This window comes from Bombina bombina, chromosome 1 (assembly GCF_027579735.1).
Source record: "Bombina bombina isolate aBomBom1 chromosome 1, aBomBom1.pri, whole genome shotgun sequence".
NCBI lineage: Eukaryota > Metazoa > Chordata > Amphibia > Anura > Bombinatoridae > Bombina > Bombina bombina.
The window spans coordinates 1,544,486,164-1,544,499,606 of NC_069499.1; the positions used below are offsets into that span (position 1 = coordinate 1,544,486,164).

A 13,443-nucleotide genomic window follows, 5' to 3' on the forward strand; every position below is an offset into this window, starting at 1 on the left:
AAGACACAAAGGGTATAGAAGTGCCTGAGGTTTAGAAAATTACAAAAGCCATTTTAAGATCAAAATAAGGGTGGGTCGTGGACTCTCCATGCCAGGAAAAAAAATAATTTATCCGGTAAGCATAAATTATATTTAATTTCAAAAGGCATGGAGAGTCCACAAATCCATTCAATTACTAGTGGGAACCAATACCCAAGCTAGAGTCCACAGAATGGAAGGGAGGGATACACAAGACAGGCGAACCTAAACAGAAGGCACCACCGCTTGAAGACCTTTTCTCCCAAAAGAAGCCTCAGCTGAGGCAAAAACATCAAATTTGGAAAAAGTATGCAATGAAGACCAAGTTGGCCCCCTTGCAAATCTGTTCCATAGAAGCATAATTTTTAAAGGCCCAAGAAGAAACAACAGCCCTAGTGGAGTGAACCATAATTCTCTCTGGAGGCTGCTGTCCATCTGTCTCATAAGCCAATCGAATAACACTTCTCAGCCAAAAGGAGAGAGTAGAAGAAGTGGCCTTCTGACCCCTCTGTTTACCAGAAAATACAACAAAAAGAGCAGAAGATTGACGAAAATCTTTAGTAGCCTGCAAATAGAACTTCAAAGCATGCACAACATCCAGATTATTGAAGGATTAGGACAAAATGAAGGAACAACAACTTTTTGGTTAATATTGCGTTCCGAAACCACCTTAGGTAGGAATGCTAATTTAGTTTGAAGAACCGCCTTATCCTGATGAAATATAAGATAAGGAGGTTCATACTGTAGAGTCGAAAGCTCCGAAACCCTACGGGCTGAGGAAATTTCCAGAAGAAATAAAACCTTCCAGAACAATAATTTAATATCAACAGAATGCATAGGCTCAAACAAGAACAAGATTAAGACTCCAAGCAATTGCCCTAAACACAGGCCTAATTCTAACCAAGGCCTGAACAAAAGATTGAACATCTGACAAATTTGCCAGACGCCTTTGCAAAAGAATCGACAGAGCCGAAATCTGACCCTTTAGAGTACTGACTGATAAACCTTTCTCCAGGCCCTCCTGAAGAAAAGACAGAATACGGGGAATTCTCACCTGACTCATAGAAAAACCCCTATATCCACACCAATAAAGGTATTTACGCCATACCTTATAATAAATCTTGCGAGTAACATGTTTACAAGCCTGAATCATAGTCTCAATAACCTTCTCAGAAAATCCACGTCTGAACAAGACTAACTGTTCAATTTCCAAGCGGTAAGCTTCAGAGAAACCAAGTTCGGATGGAGGAAGGGATCCTGAAGTAGAAGATCCTTCCTCAGAGGCAATTTTCACTAGGTCCACAAACCAAGTTCTGCAAGGCCTTGCTGGAGCTATTAAACTCGCCAAAGCCTGCTCCTGTTTGATACGGGCTATTACCCGAGGAAGAATGGCAACCGGAGGGAACGGATAAATTAGACCAAAATCCCATGGCACTGCCAGGGCGTCTACCAGAGCTTCTTGAAAATCTCTTGATTTTGCTCCATATTTTGGAAGCTTGGTGTTTAGACGAGACTCCATCAGAGCCAGCTCCGGAACTCTGTACTTGAGGGTTAACATCAACTAAACTTAAGGAACCCCAAACTGCTCCCCAGCCTAACAGGCTGGCATCCATAGTCACAATCCATAGTCACAATCTCCCAAAATGGTCTCAGGAAACAAGTGCCCTGAGACAAATGGTTCTGGGATATCCACCAGGACAGAGAAATTCTTGTCTGCAAGTCTAACATTATCCTCTGAGAGAGGTCCGAATGGTCTCTGTTCCGTTGTCTGAGCATGCATAACTGTAGAGGTCTCAGATGGAAACAAGCAAACGGAATAATGTTCATGGGTGCCACCATGAGACCAATTACTTCCATACACACTGCCACTGAAAATTTTCATAGATACTGTGTCTATGATCGTCCCCAGAAAAAAAAACTGGTACTTGGCACCAAGGAACTTTTCCCTAGATTCACCTTCCACTCGTGAGAGCAGAGAATTAATAACAGAAAATCTGTATGGGATTTTGCTAACTAAAAAGATGGCGCCTGAACCAAGATATCATCCAGGTAAGGTGCCACCGCAATCCCTAATGATCTGGCCACAGCCAAAAGAGCCCCTAGAACCTTCATAAATATTCGAGGAGCAGTGGCGAGGAAGAACTACAAATTGGAATTGTAGTTACAAAAAGGCAAACCTCAGGAACTTGAAATGTTCCCTGTGGATAGGCACATGAAGATACGTGTCCTTCAGCTCTATAGTGGTCATAAATTGATCTTCCTGAACTAGAGGGAGAATAGAACGAATGGTCTCCATTTTAAAGGACAGAACCTTGAGAAACTTGTTGAGAGACTTGAGGTATAGAATGGGTCGAAAAGTTCCCTCATTTTTGGGAACCACAAAAAGATATGAATAAAATCCCTTGCCCTGTTCTGCTAGAGGAACTTGGACAATCATTCCCAGAGAAGACGGATCCTTTACACAGTTTAAGAAGGTGTCTTTCTTTACCTGGTTTACAGATAATCTCGATAGGAGAAATCTGCCCCTGGGGGGACAAGATTTGAATCCTTTCTTGTATCCCTGGGAGACTATATCCACTGCCTAAGGATCTGGGACGTCGCAAATCCAAACCTGCTGAAAGAAGGAAAGCCTGCTCCCTACTTGATCCAGAACTGGATCGGGGGTGGCCCCTTCATGCTGATTTAGTGTTAGCAGAAGGCTTTCTGGATTCTTTACCCTTATTCCAAGGCTGGATAGCTCTCCAAGAGGTCTTGGCTTGCTCAGGTTTAGAATACGAGGAAGATTCTGTCCCTTGAAGTTACGAAAGAAACAAACCGTCGACCCTTGGGCCTATTCTTCTTATCCTGCGGTAAAAAAGATCCTTTTCCACCAGTTACCGTGGAAATAATCTCTGCCAGACCAGGACCAAATATAGTCTTACCCTTAAAGGGTAGAGACAGAAGCTTGGGCTTGGAAGTCACATCCGCAGACCAAGATTTTAACCATAGGGCTCTGCGGGCTAGAATCGCAAAACTAGAAATCTTGACTCCCAGTCTGACTACTTGCATACTGGCGTCACAAATAAAAGTATTAGCCAAAAATGAGTGCTTTACCCCTGCAATTATTTAGTAAAATTATCACTGAATAATACAGGAACGATTTTTAAACATTCATACTTTTATCTTTATTGGTTTAACTATTCAATCATACACATTTAAAAACACTTAAACTCTGTAGATATCAATATATAGCATAGATGTGTGAATAATACCTCTGAGAATCATGTATCTATATGTGAAACATTGTACTTGGTTTGTATAATATCAAGCAGTCCGATACAAACATTATCTTTTGTAGCCGGCTATTAATAAATTAAAAAATAATGCTGTAACAAGAGGACCTGTTAATAGGAATGTCTGGTTATGAGATTAAAGCTATCTAGCGAATACTCTATCTGTATATTGTCCTTGCTTGCACAGTTAACTTTAGCACAGCTGCTCAATGTAATAGATTCTGTCTGCTTAAGCATCTTCTATAGCGGGGTGGGGGGGCAAGATTAATTTTTAACTGACTTGTTTCACTAACATAGCACAACGTCTGATCTCAGAATATAACACACATTTACAAGCTATTGGCAATCAACAGTTTTCATAGAGAGTAAGCAGTTAAAAAATGAGAGTATGAACTCTGTAAATCTGGTAAATCTATTTACTGGTTCATAAATCCTACCTTGTGTGTGGGATTGGATTATCATGAGGATTGGCTGTTCCAATCAGCCAATAGAATGCGAGCTCAATCCTATTGGCTGATTGGATCAGCCAATAAGATTGAAGTTCAATCCTATTGGCTGATTGCATCAGCCAATAGTATTTTTTCAACCTTACTTCCGATTGGCTGATAGAATTTGGGTAGTTGTCAGAAGAAGAGGATGTTCCGTGCCGGATGTCTTGAAGATGGTGCCGCTCCGTGCCGGATGGATGAAGATAGAAGATGCTGTCTGGATGAAGACTTCTGCCCGTCTGGAGGACCACTTCTGCCGGCTTGGATGAAGACTTCTCCCGGCTTCGTTGAGGATGGATGTCGGCTGTAACTGTAAGTGGATCTTCATGGGTTAGTGTTAGGTTTTTTTAAGGGTTTATTGGGTGCGTTTTATTTTTAGGTTAGGGTTTTGGCAGCAATAGAGCTAAATGCCCTTTTAAGGGCAATGCCTAACCAAATGCCCTTTTCAGGGCAATGGGAAGCTTAGGTTTTCTTAGAGTTTTATTTGGGGGGTTGGTTTGTGTGGGTGGTGGGTTTACTGTTGGGGGGGTTGTTTGCATTTTTTTTACAGGTAAAAGAGCTGATTTCTTTGGGGCAATGCCCCACAAAAGGCCATTTTAAGGACTATTGGTAGTTTAGGCTATTTTTTTTTTTTTTTTTTGATAGGGCTATTAGATTAGGTGTAATTAGTTTAAATATCTTGTAATTTGTTTTTTATTTTGTGTAATTTAGTGTTTTTTTGTTGTAATTTATTTAATTGTAGTGTAATGTTAGGTGTTAGTGTAACTCAGGTTAGGTTTTATTTTACAGGTAAATTTGTATTTATTTTAGCTAGGTAGTTAGTAAATAGTTAATAACTATTTAGTAACTATTCTACCTAGTTAAAATAAATACAAACTTGCCTGTAAAATAAACCGTAAGCTAGCTACAATGTAACTATTAGTTATATTGTAGTTAGCTTAGGGTTTATTTTATAGGTAAGCATTTAGTTTTAAATAGGAATTATTTAGTTATTAATAGTAGGTTTTATTAAGATTTATTTTAATTATATTTAAGTTAGGGAGGGTTAGGGTTAGACTTAGGTTTAAGGGTTAATAACTTTAGTATAGTGGCAGCGACTTTGGGGGCGGCAGATTAGGGGTTAATAAGTGTAGGTAGGTTGCAGGGATATTGGGGGCTGGTTATTAGGGGTTAATAAATATAATGTAGGTGTCGGCGATGTTTGGGCAGCAGATTAGGGGTTACTATGTATTATGTAGGTGTCGGCGATGTCCGTAGCGGCAGATTAGGGGTTAATAAGTATACTGCAGGTGTCGGAAATGTCGGGGGGCGGAGATTAGGGGTTAATACGTATAAGATTAGGGGTGTTTAGACTTGGGGTTCATGTTAGGGTGTTAGGTGTAAACATAAAATCTGTTTCCCCATAGGAATCAATGGGGCTGCGTTACTGAGCTTTACGCTGCTTTTTTTTCAGCCCGGTCTCCCCATTGATGTCTATGGGGAAATCCTGCACAAGCACGTACAACCAGCTCACCGCTGACTTAAGCAGCGCTGGTATTGGAGTGCGGTATGGAGCACAATTTTGCTCTACTCTCACTTCTTGCCTAATAACGCCGGGTTTAGAAAAACCTGTAATACCAGTGCTGTAGGTAAGTGAGCGGTGACGATAACGTGCAAGTTAGTACCGCACCCCTCATAGCGCAAAACTCTTAATCTAGCCGTTAGTGATGGAGTGTCACAAATGAGTTGCCTTATTAAATAACATAATTTATGTAAGAACTTACCTGATAAATTCATTTCTTTCATATTAGCAAGAGTCCATGAGCTAGTGACGTATGGGATATACATTCCTACCAGGAGGGGCAAAGTTTCCCAAACCTCAAAATGCCTATAAATACACCCCTCACCACACCCACAATTCAGTTTAACGAATAGCCAAGAAGTGGGGTGATAAAAAGTGCGAAAGCATATAAAATAAGGAATTGGAATAATTGTGCTTTATACAAAATCATAACCACCACAAAAAAAGGGCGGGCCTCATGGACTCTTGCTAATATGAAAGAAATGAATTTATCAGGTAAGTTCTTACATAAATTATGTTTTCTTTCATGTAATTAGCAAGAGTCCATGAGCTAGTGACGTATGGGATAATGACTACCCAAGATGTGGATCTTTCCACACAAGAGTCACTAGAGAGGGAGGGATAAAATAAAGACAGCCAATTCCTGCTGAAAATAATCCACACCCAAAATAAAGTTTAACGAAAAAACATAAGCAGAAGATTCAAACTGAAACCGCTGCCTGAAGTACTTTTCTACCAAAAACTGCTTCAGAAGAAGAAAATACATCAAAATGGTAGAATTTAGTAAAAGTATGCAAAGAGGACCAAGTTGCTGCTTTGCAGATCTGGTCAACCGAAGCTTCATTCCTAAACGCCCAGGAAGTAGAAACTGACCTAGTAGAATGAGCTGTAATTCTCTGAGGCGGAGTTTTACCCGACTCAACATAGGCAAGATGAATTAAAGATTTCAACCAAGATGCCAAAGAAATGGCAGAAGCTTTCTGGCCTTTTCTAGAACCGGAAAAGATAACAAATAGACTAGAAGTCTTACGAAAAGATTTCGTAGCTTCAACATAATATTTCAAAGCTCTAACAACATCCAAAGAATGCAACGATTTCTCCTTAGAATTCTTAGGATTAGGACATAATGAAGGAACCACAATTTCTCTACTAATGTTGTTGGAATTCACAACTTTAGGTAAAAATTCAAAAGAAGTTCGCAACACCGCCTTATCCTGATGAAAAATCAGAAAAGGAGACTCACAAGAAAGAGCAGATAATTCAGAAACTCTTCTGGCAGAAGAGATGGCCAAAAGGAACAAAACTTTCCAAGAAAGTAATTTAATGTCCAATGAATGCATAGGTTCAAACGGAGGAGCTTGAAGAGCTCCCAGAACCAAATTCAAACTCCAAGGAGGAGAAATTGACTTAATGACAGGTTTTATACGAACCAAAGCTTGTACAAAACAATGAATATCAGGAAGAATAGCAATCTTTCTGTGAAAAAGAACAGAAAGAGCAGAGATTTGTCCTTTCAAAGAACTTGCGGACAAACCCTTATCTAAACCATCCTGAAGGAACTGTAAAATTCTCGGTATTCTAAAAGAATGCCAGGAAAAATGATGAGAAAGACACCAAGAAATATAAGTCTTCCAGACTCTATAATATATCTCTCGAGATACAGATTTACGAGCCTGTAACATAGTATTAATCACAGAGTCAGAGAAACCTCTTTGACCAAGAATCAAGCGTTCAATCTCCATACCTTTAAATTTAAGGATTTCAGATCCTGATGGAAAAAAGGACCTTGTGACAGAAGGTCTGGTCTTAACGGAAGAGTCCACGGTTGGCAAGAGGCCATCCGGACAAGATCCGCATACCAAAACCTGTGAGGCCATGCCGGAGCTACCAGCAGAACAAACGAGCATTCCTTCAGAATCTTGGAGATTACTCTTGGAAGAAGAACTAGAGGCGGAAAGATATAGGCAGGATGATACTTCCAAGGAAGTGATAATGCATCCACTGCCTCCGCCTGAGGATCCCGGGATCTGGACAGATACCTGGGAAGTTTCTTGTTTAGATGGGACGCCATCAGATCTATTTCTGGAAGTTCCCACATTTGAACAATCTGAAGAAATACCTCTGGGTGAAGAGACCATTCGCCCGGATGCAACGTTTGGCGACTGAGATAATCCGCTTCCCAATTGTCTACACCTGGGATATGAACCGCAGAGATTAGACAGGAGCTGGATTCCGCCCAAACCAAAATTCAAGATACTTCTTTCATAGCCAGAGGACTGTGAGTCCCTCCTTGATGATTGATGTATGCCACAGTTGTGACATTGTCTGTCTGAAAACAAATGAACGATTCTCTCTTCAGAAGAGGCCAAAACTGAAGAGCTCTGAAAATTGCACGGAGTTCCAAAATATTGATCGGTAATCTCACCTCCTGAGATTTCCAAACTCCTTGTGCCGTCAGAGATCCCCACACAGCTCTCCAACCTGTGAGACTTGCATCTGTTGAAATTACAGTCCAGGTCGGAAGCACAAAAGAAGCCCCCTGAATTAAACGATGGTGATCTGTCCACCATGTTAGAGAGTGTCGAACAATCGGTTTTAAAGATATTAATTGAGATATCTTCGTGTAATCCTTGCACCATTGCTTCAGCATACAGAGCTGAAGAGGTCGCATGTGAAAACGAGCAAAGGGGATCGCGTCCGATGCAGCAGTCATAAGACCTAGAATTTCCATGCATAAGGCTACCGAAGGGAATGATTGTGACTGAAGGTTTCGACAAGCTGTAATCAACTTTAGACGTCTCTTGTCTGTTAAAGACAGAGTCATGGACACTGAATCCATCTGGAAACCCAGAAAGGTTACCCTTGTCTGAGGAATCAAAGAACTTTTTGGTAAATTGATCCTCCAACCATGATCTTGAAGAAACAACACAAGTCGATTCGTATGAGATTCTGCTAAATGTAAAGACTGAGCAAGTACCAAGATATCGTCCAAATAAGGAAATACCACAATACCCTGTTCTCTGATTACAGACAGCAGGGCACCGAGAACCTTTGTAAAAATTCTTGGAGCTGTAGCTAGGCCAAACGGCAGAGCCACAAACTGGTAATGCTTGTCCAGAAACGAGAATCTCAGGAACTGATAATGATCTGGATGAATCGGAATATGCAGATATGCATCCTGTAAATCTATTGTGGACATATAATTCCCTTGCTGAACAAAAGGTAAGATAGTCCTTACAGTTACCATCTTGAACGTTGGTATCCTTACATAACGATTCAATATTTTTAGATCCAGAACTGGTCTGAAAGAATTCTCCTTCTTTGGTACAATGAAGAGATTTGAATAAAACCCCATCCCCTGTTCCGGAACTGGAACTGGCATAATTACTTCAGTCAACTCTAGATCTGAAACACATTTCAGAAATGCTTGAGCTTTTACTGGATTTACTGGGACACGGGAAAGAAAAAATCTCTTTGCAGGAGGTCTCAACTTGAAACCAATTCTGTACCCTTCTGAAACAATGCTCTGAATCCAAAGATTGTGAACAGAATTTATCCAAATTTCCTTGAAAAAACGTAACCTGCCCCCTACCAGCTGAGCTGGAATGAGGGCCGCACCTTCATGTGGACTTAGAAGCAGGCTTTGCCTTTCTAGCTGGCTTGGATTTATTCCAGACTGGAGATGGTCTCCAAACTGAAACTGCTCCTGAGGATGAAGGATCAGGCTTTTGTTCTTTGTTGAAACGAAAGGAACGAAAACGATTATTAGCCCTGTTTTTACCTTTAGATTTTTTATCCTGTGGTAAAAAAGTTCCTTTCCCACCAGTAACAGTTGAAATAATGGAATCCAACTGAGAACCAAATAATTTGTTACCCTGGAAAGAAATGGAAAGTAAAGTTGATTTAGAAGCCATATCAGCATTCCAAGTTTTAAGCCATAAAGCTCTTCTAGCTAAAATAGCTAGAGACATAAACCTGACATCAACTCTGATAATATCAAAAATGGCATCACAGATAAAATTATTAGCATGCTGAAGAAGAATAATAATATCATGAGAATCACGATGTGTTACTTGTTGCGCTAAAGTTTCCAACCAAAAAGTTGAAGCTGCAGCAACATCAGCCAAAGATATAGCAGGTCTAAGAAGATTACCTGAACACAGATAAGCTTTTCTTAGAAAGGACTCAATTTTCCTATCTAGAGGATCCTTAAACGAAGTACCATCTGACGTAGGAATAGTAGTACGTTTAGCAAGGGTAGAAATAGCCCCATCAACTTTAGGGATCTTGTCCCAAAATTCTAATCTGTCAGACGGCACAGGATATAATTGCTTAAAACGTTTAGAAGGAGTAAATGAATTACCCAAATTATCCCATTCTTTGGAAATTACTGCAGAAATAGCATTAGGAACAGGAAAAACTTCTGGAATAACCACAGGAGCTTTAAATACCTTATCTAAACGTTTAGAATTAGTATCAAGAGGACCAGAATCCTCTATTTCTAAAGCAATTAGTACTTCTTTAAGTAAAGAACGAATAAATTCCATTTTAAATAAATATGAAGATTTATCAGCATCAACCTCTGAGACAGAATCCTCTGAACCAGAGGAATCATCAGAATCAGAATGATGATGTTCATTTAAAAATTCATCTGTAGGGAGAGAAGTTTTAAAAGATTTTTTACGTTTACTAGAAGGAGAAATAACAGACATAGCCTTCTTTATGGATTCAGAAACAAAATCTCTTATATTATCAGGAACATTCTGCACCTTAGATGTTGAAGGAACTGCAACAGGCAATGGTACTTTACTAAAGGAAATATTATCTGCTTTAACAAGTTTGTCATGACAATCAATACAAACAACAGCTGGAGGAATAGCTACCAAAAGTTTACAGCAGATACACTTAGCTTTGGTAGATTCAGCACTTGACAGCGATTTTCCTGTAGTATCTTCTGACTCAGATGCAACGTGAGACATCTTGCAATATGTAAGAGAAAAAACAACATATATATAAAGCAAAATTGATCAAATTCCTTAAATGACAGTTTCAGGAATGGGAAAAAATGCCAAAGAACAAGCTTCTAGCAACCAGAAGCAATGAAAAATGAGACTTAAATAATGTGGAGACAAAAGTGACGCCCATATTTTTTCGCGCCAAATAAGACGCCCACATTATTTGGCGCCTAAATGCTTTTTGGCGCCAAAAATGACGCCACATCCGGAACGCCGACATTTTTGGCGCAAAATAACGTCAAAAAATGACGCAACTTCCAGCGACACGTATGACGCCGGAAACGGAAATAGAATTTTTTGCGCCAAAAAAGTCTGCGCCCAGAATGACGCAATAAAATGAAGCATTTTCAGCCCCCGCGAGCCTAACAGCCCACAGGGAAAAAGTCAAATTTTAAGGTAAGAAAAATGTTAAATTAAAATGCATTATCCCAAATATGAAACTGACTGTCTGAAAATAAGGAAAGTTGAACATTCTGAGTCAAGGCAAATAAATGTTTGAATACATATATTTAGAACTTTATAAACAAAGTGCCCAACCATAGCTAGGAGTGTCACAGAAAATAAGACTTACTTACCCCAGGACGCTCATCTACATATAGCAGATAGCCAAACCAGTACTGAAACGAGAATCAGCAGAGGTAATGGTATATATAAGAGTATATCGTCGATCTGAAAAGGGAGGTAAGAGATGAATCTCTACGACCGATAACAGAGAACCTATGAAATAGACCCCTTAGAAGGAGATCACTGCATTCAAATAGGCAATACTCTCCTCACATCCCTCTGACATTCACTGCACGCTGAGAGGAAAACCGGGCTCCAACTTGCTGCGGAGCGCATATCAACGTAGAATCTAGCACAAACTTACTTCACCACCTCCATCGGAGGCAAAGTTTGTAAAACTGAATTGTGGGTGTGGTGAGGGGTGTATTTATAGGCATTTTGAGGTTTGGGAAACTTTGCCCCTCCTGGTAGGAATGTATATCCCATACGTCACTAGCTCATGGACTCTTGCTAATTACATGAAAGAAATTGTGTATTATTGCTTACTAAGTGTGCATACTTGCATAGTATAGTGTTAAGTAGTTAACACAAATAATTATTTAGAGACTAAGTGAAAAGTGCCTAGGAAATGGATGAAGTCCTTAATCAAACACTTAGTAAGCAATAATACACAATATTTAATAAGGCAACTCATTTGTGACACTCCATCACTAAGTTTTTTATATACTTCACATCCATTTTACTTTATTATTACATTTTTATTTATGTGACCTACCTCTTCAACTATATGTGCATACAACCTCTCTTAATATAACACACTTTTAAGTAACAGATTCATAGAAACTGACTTTCACATAATATTTGGAAACATTTATTCCTGCACCCTTAAAATCTACAGATACTAATGTGAAGTAAATTAAACTAATTTCCTCTTCAAAACAGCACTGGTATCTATTGCCCTAGAAGTTTATAAACAACCCACTTTACCCTAGAGAAATACTAACTTTAATAGACACCATACCACTATGATACTCTATTAAAATGTCAGAAATGGTATACACAGTGTTCTGCGTAATCTTGCTTCTGTCTTTAAAACATCTGACATTATTGTCATGATACTGATGTATTCAATACCTTCATTACAAATACCAACCTGTAATAAACAGATTGAAAACCCTGCATATGGTCCTATTACCAAACAATATCTCTGTGGTATAATACAAAATGCACACAAGTGAAAGAACAGTCGTATGCAAAACTTTAGGCACCCCTGACAATTTCCATGATTTTCATTTATGAATAATTGGGTGTTTGGATCAGCAATTTCATTTTGATCTATCAAATAACTGAAGGACAAAATAATATTTCAGTAGTAAAATGAGATTTATTGGATTAACAGAAAATGTGCAAATGCATCAAAACGAAAATAGACAGGTGCATAAATTTGGGCACCCCAACTGAAATATCGCATCAATTTTTAGTATAGCCTCCTATAGCAGAAATAACAGCCTCTAGACGCTTCCTATAGCCTGTAATGAGTGTCTGGATGAAGATATTTTGGACCATTCCTCCTTGCAAAACATCTCCAGTTCAGTTATGTTTGGTGGTTGCCGAGCATGGACAGCCCGCTTCAAATCACCCCACAGATTTGTAATGATATTCAGGTCTGGGGACTGGGATGGCCATTCCAGAACATTGTACTTGTTCCTCAGCATAAATGCCAGAGTAGATTTTGAGCAATGTTTTGGGTCATTGTCTTGTTGAAATATCCAGCCCCGGCATAACTTCAACTTTGTGACTGATTCCTCAACATTATTCTCAAGTATCTGCTGATATTGGTTGAAATCTATGCGACCCTCAACTTTAACATGATTAACAGTACCGGCACTGGCCGCACAGCCCCACAGCATGATGAAACATCCACCAAATTTTACTGTGGGTTGCAAGTGTTTGTCTTGGAATGCTGTGTTCTTTTGCCACCATGCATAACGCCCCTTGTTATGACCAAATAACTCAATCTTTGTTTCATCAGTCCACAGCACCTTCTTCCAAAATGAAGCTGGCTTGTCCGAATGTGCGTTTGCATACCTCAAGCGACTGTGTTTGTGGCATGTGTGCAGAAAAGGCTTCTTCCGCATCACTCTCCCATACTGCTTCTTATTGTGCAAACTGCGCTGAATTGTTGAACGATGCACAGTGACACCATCTGCAGCAAGATGATGTTGTAGGTCTTTGGAGGTGGTCTGTGGGCTGTTTTTGACCGTTCTCACCATTCTTTGCCTTTGCCTCTCCGATATTTTACTTGGCCTGCCACTTCTGGCCTAAACAAGAACTGTGCTTGTGGTCCTCAATTTCCTCTCTATGTTCCTCATAGTGGACACTGACAGCTTAAATCTCTGCGATGGCTTTTTGTAGCCTTCCCCTAAACCATAATGTTGAACAATCTTTGTTTTCAGGTCATTTGAGAGTTGTTTGAGGCCCCCATGTTGCTACTCTTCAGAGGAGAGTCAAAGAGAACAACAACTTGCAATTGGCCACCTTAAATACCTTTTCTCATGATTGGATGCACCTGTCTATGAAGTTCA

At 39.7% G+C, this 13,443-nt stretch overlaps 1 protein-coding gene across 1 annotated transcript in view; it reads left to right on the forward strand.

Moving 5' to 3' along the window:
• Positions 1-13,443, forward strand: part of TMEM104 (transmembrane protein 104) — a 66,775-nt gene that overhangs the window by 43,432 nt on the left and 9,900 nt on the right. The window lies entirely within an intron of this gene.